General features: G+C 38.1%; 1 pseudogene; it reads left to right on the forward strand.

The window, feature by feature from the left end:
• The first annotated feature begins 10,965 nt into the window (after positions 1-10,965).
• On the forward strand, positions 10,966-11,076 carry LOC125471289 (annotated as a pseudogene).
• The last annotated feature ends 2,649 nt before the right edge of the window (positions 11,077-13,725 follow it).

The following is a 13,725-nucleotide window of genomic DNA, read 5'->3' on the forward strand; positions in this document are numbered from 1 at the left end:
ACTTTCCCTTGGGTGTTCAAAGTTGACTTCTGCGTTCTTAAGGGAATTCTAAGTGCCTAATTCAATACTTTGCTCACTATTGCTTTAAGAATGTTTGTTTATCCTTCACCTTTCATTGTTAGCCAATACCCTAGCCCCGTTACAACCCTTTGACTTCTATCTTGAGTGTTATGTGTTTCAAAATGTGGAGTTTGGAATTGATATGAGCTTATGGAATCACTGGTTCTCATTCTAAGTAGTGGCATTCCATTCATGAGATCATATTCATGTCATTATCGTAAATCCAGAAAATGCTTTCTTTGTTATAACATATGTGAGGTACTAGTCTTTCATGTTTACATCAATCTCTCACATATAACTAGTGTAGGGTGTGTAGTCAGAAAATCTGTGTGAAAATACAGTGCATTCTAGTAAGGAATTGAGGAAATTCTCTAAGGCATGTTACTACATTCAAATCATGGTTTTAAATGCTTAATTGTGAACTAGTATGTGGTGACTATGATTAAAAATGTACTTAAGTGTAAAGATGGCTAAACTCTATGAGAATAATGATTTTTAACTTGTCATGTACATTGGAAATCCCTGAGACGATTGTTGGAAGGTTTAGGTTGTGTTTTTCTTGTTCAGTGTCGTTTTGTTTTTGGTTTCTTTTGTTTTGTTTTGCTCGAGGACTAGCAAAAGCTAAGTGTGGGGGTATTTGATAGGAGCATATTCATGCGACTTAAATGGCTTGTTCTCGTGCATTTACGTTATGTTTCTTTAGTTATTTTAGTACTTTAAGCTATTTTCGTGTGTTTGTAGGTCCAAAGGGCTAAAGGAGCAAAAAGATGCATTTTGGAGACTTTTGGAGCACTTTTGGGCTAAGGATGGATAGCCTATGCTTGGAGCCAAAGTGTTGGACGAAATTGAAGACCTAATTGAAGACCAAAGTGTTGGAACCTTGTTCCCTTTAGTTTTAGGACATTTAAACCTTTCCTATATCCTTAGCCGTGCATAACATTCCAACATTCCACTCCTTCATTTTAGCCACACTCCCACATATCATTACTTATCATCACCACTTATCACTTATCATAAATCATTACTTATCATCACCACTTATCACTTATCATAATCACATATCATACACTTATCATCACCACTTATCACTTATCATAATCACCCATAATCATTCACATAAATCAGCCACATGCATTCACTCTTCATAATTCAACCTAGCTGTCATGTTTCCCCTTTCATCATTCCCTCACATTCTTTAATTCAGCCAACACATGCTTACACATGCATTTTCAGCACCAAAGAATCATTGCACATGCATTTCCAACCCACATGCATCATTTAATCATTCAAACATGCAGCCACATTCACTTTACCTAGCTGTCATGTTCCCTCTCCCATCCATTTTCAGATTTCCACCAACCAATCTAGTTGTCATTACACATGCATTCCCTTCTTTAATCATTCCTAGCTGCCATTCACATGTTCTCCCATCCCTTCTCTCCCTATAAAACCATGCATTCCCATTCATACAGAATTCATTCACCATTCACGCCAGAAATTCATCCCCTCTCTATAACACATCCATACTTCACCATTCTTCATATTTTCTGCCCAAAAAGAAGCCTTGAGGTCCCCTACATCCATCCCTATCCTAAACACATCATTCTACACCATCCATAACTCCCCATCCCTCCAAACCTATCCTTAGACCTTGTGCTACAACGAAGAGGAAGATAAGAGGGCCTAAACGTTCATACAATTCAAGTTTGAGTTGTTGGAATGTTTAGGTGTTTCTTTGATTTCAATGTTTAATTTCAATACCCTTTGTTTTGTACGAATGAGGAATGGAAGAGAAGAGGGCCTAAACGTTCATACAATTCAAGTTTGAGTTGTTGGAATGTTTAGGTGTTTCTTTGATTCTCTTTGTTTTGTATCATGAGGAACTAAACCCCCCCCTTGGCTAGGGGGGGATTCGAAATATATGTTTATGCTTGCATTTTGATTTGATTACTTCTAATTGCGTTTCATAAGTTGTGGATTCAATTTGTTTAACTGTTTGATTGATAACTTATTTATGTATGTTTATTGAGAGTATACGCTTAATTTTCATGCATGAATATGACGCTAGAATATAAGTGAGTTTCACCTAATAGTTACGAACTTATATTCACAAGTAGTGGAGGTTGCTTATAAACAATCGCGTTAAACGAATTCTTGGCATAAGTTTCATGCAATCATAGTAACGAATGCCTCGTCAACACTTATAATTTTCATAGAGCGTAATGATTCTTGCTTGTATCTCTATTATGCAATCATGTAGGGGACTTGTGGGGAATGTTTTGGGTTGTCGTATGCAATCATCCAATTCATTAACTTAAGGAAAACTTGACGGTTAATTTAAGCGGACCTAATTAACCCGGGGCGTTGAGAATTCATGGTTTATTGAAATGCAATTGGAAATCTTTTTATTATGCAAGTGTAACATGTGTGGAGATGAACCCCTTAGCTAGCCATCCCATCCATTCAATTCCATCACATTCATCTTTACAATCTGTTTTTAAATACAATCTGTGCATTTTAGTTAATTTCGTCAAAAACTCAATCCCCCTTTACTTTAGTGTCCAAATTAGTTAGAAAGTGTTTTAGTTTGTGTTTATAAGTGTTTTGATTCAATTTGTTATACAAATTCGTCCAAAGTACTCAAAGTGCTCAAAACTGCCCAGAAAGTGTTTTTAAGGCAGTTTTGAGTGTTTTGGGTGCTGTTTGAGTCTTTTGGTTTGTTTTAGTGTTTTAAGTGTTTAGTTTTGCATTCTTTGAGTCTAGTTTAGTGTTAAAGTGTCTTAATTTGTGTTTTGAATCAACCTATAATCTTAAATTCGTCCAAATTTGTGTTTAAGGTCAGAAACTGCCTAGTTAGTGTTTTTAGGCAGTTTTGAGTCTTTTGAACCTGTTTTGAGTCCTTTGAGTCTTTGTGAACGTTTTTAACTTTGTTTTTATGTTTTTGAGTCAATTTAGAGGTTTTAGCAAGCCCTCCTAATCCCCGGTCTAGAACGATCCCTACTTGCATCCTTACTACAATTTGACAACAAGAGGGTTAATTTGTGTGCGTATAAATTCTCGCATCAGATGTGTGCTAAACATTCCCTTCATTCATTCACATATCTACCAAGATTATGCATGATGTGTGTTCTAATCTTGGCTACACAACTTTGTGATTAATTCAAATGATGATCAAACATTAAAATCAACACACTAAGTCACCATTAAATCAGAGAATGAAACAAGAAATAGATGGACAAACTGAGCATTCTAACTTAATTACATGGCAAACTTTGCAAGGTTACATCGAATCCCTAGAGGAAGATTAGTTACACTTCATGTTTACAAAGGTTTAACATAAAAATAAATAACATGAGTGAACATAGAATTAAGAAGGAGAAACCCTTGAAGCAAAACTGATGTTGAAGTCCTTGAAGAGTCCCTTGGAATTGCTTCTCCAAATGTGGTGCGGATGAACTAGATTGGCTTGGTTGAATGGTTTCTGCCCTTGGGACAGAAATGGACAGAGAATGGAGTGAAAATGGGAGAGGTTAAGTGTGTAATGGACTGAATGAATAAGATAAAAAATGCGGAACCCTCTTGTGTGAAGTGAGACTTGTTTTATAGAAAGGAATGTATCCCCAACATTCAGATTGGATCTGGAATTTGTTTAACTCAGATGGCAGAGCATAAGTGATGGAATGATGGTTTTCTGAGGTAGTGGACGCATGGTATGGACAAAATCTGCAAGTAAGGGTTAATGTATTCAAAGAAGCATGTGCCCTTGCTGCAACAAGTGAGTGGAACCTGCAAAGGTGAATTGGACCACCAGAAATTGCTTTGTACAAATCTGGAAAGGGGAAAAAGAACACACGGCATGGACAAAGGGGAAATATGCAGGCTTAGGGTTTATTTAATTGAGGTGCATGTGTATTTCTGCAAAGATGAAGTGTAGAAAGGTAATGGAATGCATAATCTGACTTGCAATCACATGGGAGTGCACGGCATGGAATGATTGTGTTTGTTGGTGTCAAAATGGCTGAAATGAATTAAGTGATGGAAATGGGTGTTAATGGCGCAAAAGGGAGATGGACAAGGAGTGGAATGCACGGCCAGATTGTGAGGAATCTGATTTGGTGCTAGAATTGCATAAAATGATGGGATGATATGGGAACACACGGCCAAGGTTGTGACATGCATGTGAATGCATGTTTTGGTGTTGGAACACACATAGCCGACTTCAATGATTTTGCCTTGTTTAGAATCACCCAATATGGCCGAATTGCATTTCTTAACACTTCACATCTTTTCTGGAATGTTTTTACTTCATTTGCCTTCCCATTGATCCAAATTCACACTTGGCTGCACACTAACACCAAATAATGTAAAATGCAACTAGTTTAATCCAAAACAATCACAAAGACGCCAAATAAGGAAGATATAAATGTATGCAAAATGTGACTTATCAAATACCCCCAAACCTGGTTTTTGCTAGTCCTCGAGCAAACTTAAAACTAAAACACACGAAACACAAACATCTAACTAAACCACTTTCGCTGGCTAAACGATTGCACTGAGCATGTGCAACAAGCCTTTGAACCCCTAGGTGTCCCTAGTTGGAGGAGTTGTGTCTCCTGAGGGTTTACAGTGATGACACCCACAAACATCTACAAACACTGCAAACAATTTGGCTAATACATGCTTTAAACAAACTAATAAGAACCAATGAAGATTTTGTCATTCATTCAACTCAAAAGTTTGCCACTTCAAAGAATCGTATCAATTGTAACGTATAAAGATATTTCTCCATGTCTTACAACTTCAAGGTCACCATACCCAAATGCTTCAGATAGAATTCGCCTCAACTCTACTCCTCACAGCTTCCACTCAAGTTTTCACTCAGATCTTAAGGTTTAGTCTCTCAACAACATATATGAGTGAAATTATGTAAAGGAAATCAAAATTCTCACATATGAAATCTGAAATGGAAGCACAGTTTCTGAGTAGATCTCATGAAATGAATCAAATGCTAAGAATATAGATAACACACACACTTACCATCACCCATGAATACATCCTCAATGATCAGCTAGGTCTTTCTCAAGGTTGTAATGCAAGGCTTAGGGTATAGGTTATGAAAGACTTGATATGAAATGCTAGAGTTTGGGGCATACCAAGGTGTCTTTGAGGCTCTTCACTGGCATTTGTCTTCTTTTGTTTTTGGCGTCCAGACCCTATGCTTTATAATTAGGCGATTTGGAATTTGTATCCACTTTGATCCTCTTTTTTTTTTCTTTTCTTTTTTTTTTTTTTTAGAAACATTTTCAACATAGGTGCCCTCGGTACACGCCACAATCTTGCTTTATAACTCAATCTGTCCTTAGTCTTCATCACATTGGTATTTCCCCAAACTATAAGGTATGGCTTGTAATGGGCTAGAATGGGTAGATTATGGTGTGGGTGATGAAAGAATTAGGCTAAAGTGTTTGGCTGCAACAAGGGTGAATGGAGCACACAAATGGGTAGGATTTAAGCCTTTTAGTAGTTAAACATGCATAGCCTAACATCATCTCATTGAGTTCATTCATGAATGACACTAAACACATGGTATCTGCAAAGGAGAATGATTCTTAGTATCCAAACAAAATAGAAGTAATGAGATCATTTAGAGTGAAATTGAAAGAAAAAGATAGGAGTAGAAACACTTTAAACCCTCTCAAAGAAGCAATTAGGCTCAAAATAACTCACTAGGGTAGTCTCCACTATTCTTCTTCCAGAATTTAAGTATGGTACCTCTATCATCATAATTCCAAGAGTTAAAGCTTTATACATGACAACAAGATGCAACACTTTTTCACAGCAACCCAATCGTTTATTTTCAAACATAACCCTCATATACATTCATATTAGTAAGCAAAGCACACTTAACTAAAACAAACCCACACAAATTGAAAAAAATAAAAGCAAAACACACTTAACTAAAACAAACACATAAAACAACACAACACACAAACTTTCCATCCCACACCCCCAAACCTAACCTAAGCATTGTCCTCGATGCTTAAAATTGTATGCAAAGTAAATAGGCAAAGAATATGGAATGGAAATAACATAAACACAAAATAAGGAAAGAACACAAACCACACTAGGTTGCCTCCTAGCAAGCGCTTTATTTAATGTCTAGGCAAGACATGGTAGCTTGTTCATGGTGTTGTAAACTCAAGAAAATCTACAACTTGATACACTGGCTCCTCCTCTATTTTCTCCAAATATGGTTTCAATCGCTGCCCATTGACTTTAAAAGAGGTGCCATTCTTCATGTTCTCTATCTCCACAGCTCCATGGGGAAATGTTTGTAATACTTTGAATGGTCCCACCCACCTAGACTTCAGTTTTCCTGGAAAAAGTCTCAAACGTGAGTCATACAAAAGTACTTTCATACCTTGGTGAAACTCCTTCCTTAGGATGGCCTTGTCATGATAGAGCTTAGTCCGTTCCTTGTAGATTTTGGCATTCTCATATGCCTCATTTCTAAGCTCTTCCAACTCATTAAGTTAGAGCTTCCTTGCTATTCCAGCATCCTTGTAATCAAAGTTGAACTTCTTGATGGCCCAGTATGCACGGTGTTCAAGCTCCATTGGCAAATGACAAGCTTTCCCAAACACAAGGCGATAAGGACTCATGCCAATGGGGGTCTTGTATGCTGTTCTATATGCCCATAGTGCATCATTTAACCTTAGTGACCAATCCTTCCTTGTAGGGCTCACAGTCTTCATCAAGATGTTCTTGATCTCCCTGTTGCTAATCTCCACTTGTCCTGAGGTTTGAGGATGGTATGGGGTTGCCACTTTGTGGTTGATGTTGTACTTCTTCATCAAGGATTCAAAAGGTTTGTTGCAAAAATGGCTGCCACCATCACTAATAATAGCTCTTGGGGTTCCAAACCTACAAAAAATCACATCTTTAAGAAAATTCAACACAACCTTATGATCATTAGTTCTTGTAGCAATGGCTTCAACCCATTTGGATACGTAATCCACTGCCACTAATATGTATAAGTAGCCAAAAGAGGATGGAAATGGTCCCATAAAATCTCTTCCCCAAACATCAAAGAGCTCCACCACCAAAATGTTGTTCAATGGCATTTCATTTCTTCGACTAATGTTCCCCATTTTCTGGCACCTATCACACTTAGAACAAAAGTCAAAAGCATCTTTGAATAAAGTGGGCCAAAAGAAACCAGATTGTAAAACCTTTAGAGATGTCTTTTTGGCACCAAAATGTCCTCCACATGCCAATGTATGGCTAAATGTTAGAATGCTTTGTTGCTCACTCTCTGGGACACATCTCCTAATGATTTGATAAGGGCAATATTTAAACAAATATGGTTCGTCCCAAACATAGTGCTTTACCATGGCCATGAACTTCTTTCTTTCCTGAAAAGAAATGTCATTTCTCATTACACCACAAGCCAGATAATTAACAAAATCAGCATACCATGGCTCTTGTTCTTGAACAACAAGAAGTTGTTCATCTGGAAATGATTCATTTAGGGGCAAGGGTTGCCCCACGCCATGGTTTTCATTAAGCCTGGACAAATGGTCAGCCACAACATTATCACTGCCCTTCTTATCTCGAATTTCCAAGTCAAACTCTTGTAGTAATAGTATCCATCTAATCAAGTGTGGTTTAGCATCTTTCTTTGTCATCAAGTACCTAAGGGCTGCATGATCAGAAAACACAATAACTTTAGATCCCACAAGATATGACCTAAACTTTTCTAAGGCAAAAACAACAGCAAGCAACTCCTTTTCAGTTGTGGAATAGTTAAGTTGAGCATCATGCAGAGTCCGGCTTGCATAGTAGATCACATGTGGAAGTTTGTTCACCCTTTGCCCTAAAACTGCACCAACAGCATAGTCAGAGGCATCACACATTAATTCAAAAGGTAACGACCAATCTGGTGCCATAATAATAGGGGCCGAGGTTAGTTCACTTTTCAAAGTATTGAATGCATTCATACAAGCCTTATCAAAATGAAATACAACATCTTTAGCTAACAGATTGCATAATGGACGAGTGATCATTGAAAAGTTCTTAATGAAACGACGATAAAAACCCGCATGGCCCAAAAAACTTCTTACTCCCTTCACAGTGGTGGGGGCTACCATATTGGTGATGACGTCAATTTTGGCTTTGTCCACCTCCATTCCTTTGCTAGAGATTACATGCCCCAACACAATTCCTTGTTTCACCATAAATTGGCACTTTTCCCAATTGAGAACCAAATTTGTTTCCTGACATCTTTGAAGTACTAAAGAGAGATAGTTAAGACATTCATCAAAAGAGGAACCAAACACTGAAAAGTCATCCATAAATACCTCAATGAACCTTTCTACCATGTCAGAAAAGATCGCCAGCATGCATCTTTGGAATGTTGCTGGGGCATTGCAAAGTCCAAAAGGCATTCTCCTATATGCAAATGTGCCAAAGGGGCAAGTAAAGGTTGTTTTCTCTTGATCCTCCGGAGCGATTGCAATTTGATTGTAACCTGAGTAACCATCAAGAAAACAATAGTGTGAGTAACCTGCCAATCTCTCAAGCATTTGATCTATGAAAGGCATAGGAAAGTAGTCTTTTCTAGTGCTAGAATTCAACTTCCTGTATTCGGTGCAAACACGCCAACTAGCTGTGGGCTTTGTGGGCACAAGCTCATTGTTTTCATTCTTCATCACTGTGATTCCCACCTTCTTAGGCACCACTTGAATGGCACTCACCCATTTGCTATCAGAAATGGGATATATGATCCCCACATCTAACAATTTCAACACCTCATTCCTAACCACTTCCTTCATGTGTGGGTTGAGCCTTCTTTGTGGTTCACGGGTTGACTTTGCCCCTTCCTCCAAAAGAATCCTATGCATGCACATGGTAGGGCTTATTCCCTTGATATCTGCAATAGACCAACCAAAAACTGATTTGAACTCTTTTAACACCCTAATTAGTTTATCTTCTTCATTTGGGGTGAGATCAGAAGCTATGATAATTGGAAGAGTTTCAAATTCAGCTAGATATGCATATTTAAGATGTGGTGGAAGTGGTTTAAGTTCAAGTTTTGGTGCCTTAACAGTGGAAGGAGTTAGGTGTGACATTGATGATTCTAAATGCTCTAAAAGAGGTGAAACATTCAAAGGATACAATGCTAATGCATCCAAGGCAGCTACTTCTTCCATGAGTGCATCTTCTTCATCAAACTCATCTTGAGATTGACTCAAAACAGTTTGTAATGGTTCATTCGATTGTGCCTGCAAGAACTTAGAGAATACAAGTGAATCAAGCACATCAATGGCATAACAATCAAGGGATGAAGAAGGATGAGAAAGAGATTCAAACACTTTGAATTGAACTGTCTCTCCTAACACTGTCATAGTGAGGAGTCCATTTTGCACATCAATGATGGTCTTGGCCGTGGCCATGAAAGGTCTCCCAAGCAATATAGGCAACTCTCGATCATGTATAGGAGCTTCTTCCATGTCCAACACTACAAAATCTGCAGGCAAGATTAGTTTATCAACTTGAACTAGAATATCTTCTACTATACCTCTTGGATATTTCACAGATCTGTCTGCAAGTTGTAATGAAATGGTGGTGGCTTTCAAATCTCCCAAACCTAGTTGAAGGTACACTGAATAAGGCATTAAGTTGATGCTAGCACCCAAATCAAGCATTGCCTTCTCTACTTTCTTGTCCCCTATGGTGATGTTGATAGAGAAACTTCCTGGATCTTTGAGCTTTGGTGGAAGTTTTCTTTGCAAAACTGCACTCACATTCTCAGACACCACTACCTTCTCATGTGGTCCATACTTCCTTTTGTAGCTGTTTAACTCCTTGAAGAACTTCCCATATGCTGGCATGTTCCTAATGACATCAAGCAAAGGTAAGTTAACATTCACTTTGCTTAGTATATCAAAAATTTCTTTGAATGACTTATCCTGCTTGCTCTTGGCAAGTCTTCCAGGGAATGGTATTGGTGGAGTGTATGGTTTCTCAGCCTTGTGAAGATTTGGTGCTTCAAGTGAGGAAGTAGCATGGCTTGGTTCCTCATTTGGTCTATCATTGTCTCCTTGAGTAACACCTGCATTCACATGATCATATTCATCAGTAACTTCATTGCCAACTCTATTATCAATAACCTTACCACTTCTAAGTGTAGTGATTGCTTTGGCTTGCTCTTGGTTCCTTTGGAGTATCACTGGTTGGCTTGGAAACTTTCCAACTTCTCTTTGGTTCAAGGCATCTGCAATCTGCCCCAATTGTGTCTCCATTTTGGTTAGAGCTGCTGAATGTTGTTGGAGAGTGCTATTGGTGGAATGTTGGAATTGCAAGGTGTTTTGGGCTAACAATTTAACCGTGTCCTCAAGGGTAAGGGCAGGTTTTGGTTGGAAATTTTGGAATTGATTGTTGTTCTTCCATGAAAGGTTGGGATGATCTCTCCAACTTGAGTTATATGTATTGGAATACACATCATTCCTTGGCCTTTGGTTGTAAGAATTCATGAGGTTCACTTGTTCTTGAACATACTCGGGGTAAGCCTCCCTAGATGGACATTGGTGAGTAGGATGGCTTGGTATGTTGCAAATGGCACACACTTCATTAGCTTTTGGCACCATGTTGAGCACGGATTCAAGCTTCCTTTCTAGGTTAGCTACCTGCAACAAAAGCTCATGATTAGAACTTGTTTCATAGACTCCAACTTTCTTACCCCTTAAATCTTTCTGTTGAGCATTAGACCCCAACATCTCATAAATGTTATATGACTCTTGAGCATTCTTTTTCTTCAATGCTCCACCTGCTGCATTATCAACAGTTGATTGACAAGTTTGGGTTAGTCCATCATAGAAAATTTGCATTTGTAAGTGAAAAGGTAACCCATGGTGTGGACATTGCAACAAAAGGCCTTTAAAACGCTCCCAACACTCATTGAAAGGTTCTCCATCATCTTGCTTGAAGTTGAAGATTTGTCCCCTTAATGTGGCTGTCTTTTGAGTGGAAAAGAACTTCTCCAAGAACTTCTTAGCCACGGCATCCCATGTGGTGAGGGAACCTGGTGTTAGAGTCATCAACCAACTCTTGGCCTTATCTTTCAAGGTGTAAGGACACACTCTCATCCTCAAATTTGCTTCACTTACTCCTTGCAAAGGTAAACCACTCACAACATTGTAAAACTCTTTAATATGAGCTAAAGGGTCTTCATTAGGTAAGCCATAAAATGAAGGAAACATATGGAAATGTGAAGATTTAAGATCATAGTTTCTAGCTTCTGTGGGCAGCAAGATGCATGAAGGTGAATTTGGTATGATTGGTTGAGCAAAGTCCTCCAAAGCTCTAAGTTCATCTTGGTTGCCCGCCATCTCTTCCTCTCTTTCCCAATTAAATTGCTCAGATCCTTTACTTGTTGAACTAGGTGAAATCCTTTCCTCTTCCTCACGGATAAAGGATGAACTTGATGGCACAAAGTTGTCCAAAGTGTGGCCCTTTAACCGTTCAATTCTTTGGCCTAACTCAACAAGTCTATTTGACATATACTACCTGAAATAAAATAGCACAAGTGTGAATGAAGATCAACTAGCAAACAACAATGAAATGAAAAAAAATAAACTTAAAAACGTTTGAAAGGACTCAAGGGACTCAAAACAGATTCACAAGACTCAAAACAAGCTAACAACTCTCAAAACTACCTAAAAACACAAACTGGGCAGTTTTGACACTAAACTCAACTTTGGACGAAAATTAGGTTTGGGCTTGACTCAAAATGCTTCAAAACACAAGATAAGACAGATTCTAAGCCTAAGACTTAACAAAATATGGGGGGAAATTGTATTTGGACGAAATTCAATTAAATGGACAGATTATAAAGAAAACAGATTGTAAAGCAAATTGATGTAAACCAATGGATAATGGAATGGCTAAGGGATTCTTTTCCACACATGAAATATATGCAACTTAAATCAACTTCCAGTTATCAATTCGACAAGTTATGAACCTCGACACTAATCAAAATAGCAAACAAGCAAACAAGCAATTACAAGGGACTGAAATCAGTCCTCGGCAACGGCGCCATTTTTGTTGATTTATATTTCCTTCCTAATGCTTGAATATATTTAGTATAATGGCACAAGCAAGGGTGTCGAATCCACAGGGACTAATTGGACCTATGTAATTACTTGTTTTGCAAGAACTCTATGAAATGAATCAAACTAGTCTAAATAGGCAGATTTGGAAATGAATCAAACTAGTCTAAATAGGCAGATTTGTTGTTGTAACTTGAAAGCATAAGAAAATGAAATAAACACAAATCAATGAATCAACAACTAATATATTGGGATAGTATCAATGGAAATGAAGCTAGGGATTCGGTTTCACCATTGCTCAACTAAGTCCATGTTTGTTAAGTTAGTTTGTACTCATTCATCTACCTATTTCTTGAGTTTGTTTCACTTGGACATGATCAACCATATGATGTGTGGATTTGATCAAATGTCTCTAATCATGAACCTAATTGTGATGTGCAACTTTGGTTCATAATCTAGAGTATGTAATGCACAAGAAACTTTCATAAAACTAAAGGGAATAACTCGGCAGGATGTGTGCTAAACATTCCCTTCATTCATTCACATATCTACCAAGATTATGCATGATGTGTGTTCTAATCTTGGCTACACAACTTTGTGATTAATTCAAATGATGATCAAACATTAAAATCAACACACTAAGTCACCATTAAATCAGAGAATGAAACAAGAAATAGATGGACAAACTGAGCATTCTAACTTAATTACATGGCAAACTTTGCAAGGTTACATCGAATCCCTAGAGGAAGATTAGTTACACTTCATGTTTACAAAGGTTTAACATAAAAATAAATAACATGAGTGAACATAGAATTAAGAAGGAGAAACCCTTGAAGCAAAACTGATGTTGAAGTCCTTGAAGAGTCCCTTGGTGTTGCTTCTCCAAATGTGGTGCGGATGAACTAGATTGGCTTGGTTGAATGGTTTCTGCCCTTGGGACAGAAATGGACAGAGAATGGAGTGAAAATGGGAGAGGTTAAGTGTGTAATGGACTGAATGAATAAGAGAAAAAATGCGGAACCCTCTTGTGTGAAGTGAGACTTGTTTTATAGAAAGGAATGTGTCCCCAACATTCAGATTGGATCTGGAATTTGTTTAACTCAGATGGCAGAGCATAAGTGATGGAATGATGGTTTTCTGAGGTAGTGGACGCATGGTATGGACAAAATCTGCAAGTAAGGGTTAATGTATTCAAAGAAGCATGTGCCCTTGCTGCAACAAGTGAGTGGAACCTGCAAAGGTGAATTGGACCACCAGAAATTGCTTTGTACAAATCTGGAAAGGGGAAAAAGAACACACGGCATGGACAAAGGGGAAATATGCAGGCTTAGGGTTTATTTAATTGAGGTGCATGTGTATTTCTGCAAAGATGAAGTGTAGAAAGGTAATGGAATGCATAATCTGACTTGCAATCACATGGGAGTGCACGGCATGGAATGATTGTGTTTGTTGGTGTCAAAATGGCTGAAATGAATTAAGTGATGGAAATGGGTGTTAATGGCGCAAAAGGGAGATGGACAAGGAGTGGAATGCACAGCCAGATTGTGAGGAATCT

Source organism: the organism of the source record quoted next, unplaced genomic scaffold, assembly GCF_019419815.1.
Source record: "Pyrus x bretschneideri cultivar Hongxiangsu unplaced genomic scaffold, Pyrus_bretschneideri_v1 Contig106, whole genome shotgun sequence".
NCBI lineage: Eukaryota > Viridiplantae > Streptophyta > Magnoliopsida > Rosales > Rosaceae > Pyrus > Pyrus x bretschneideri.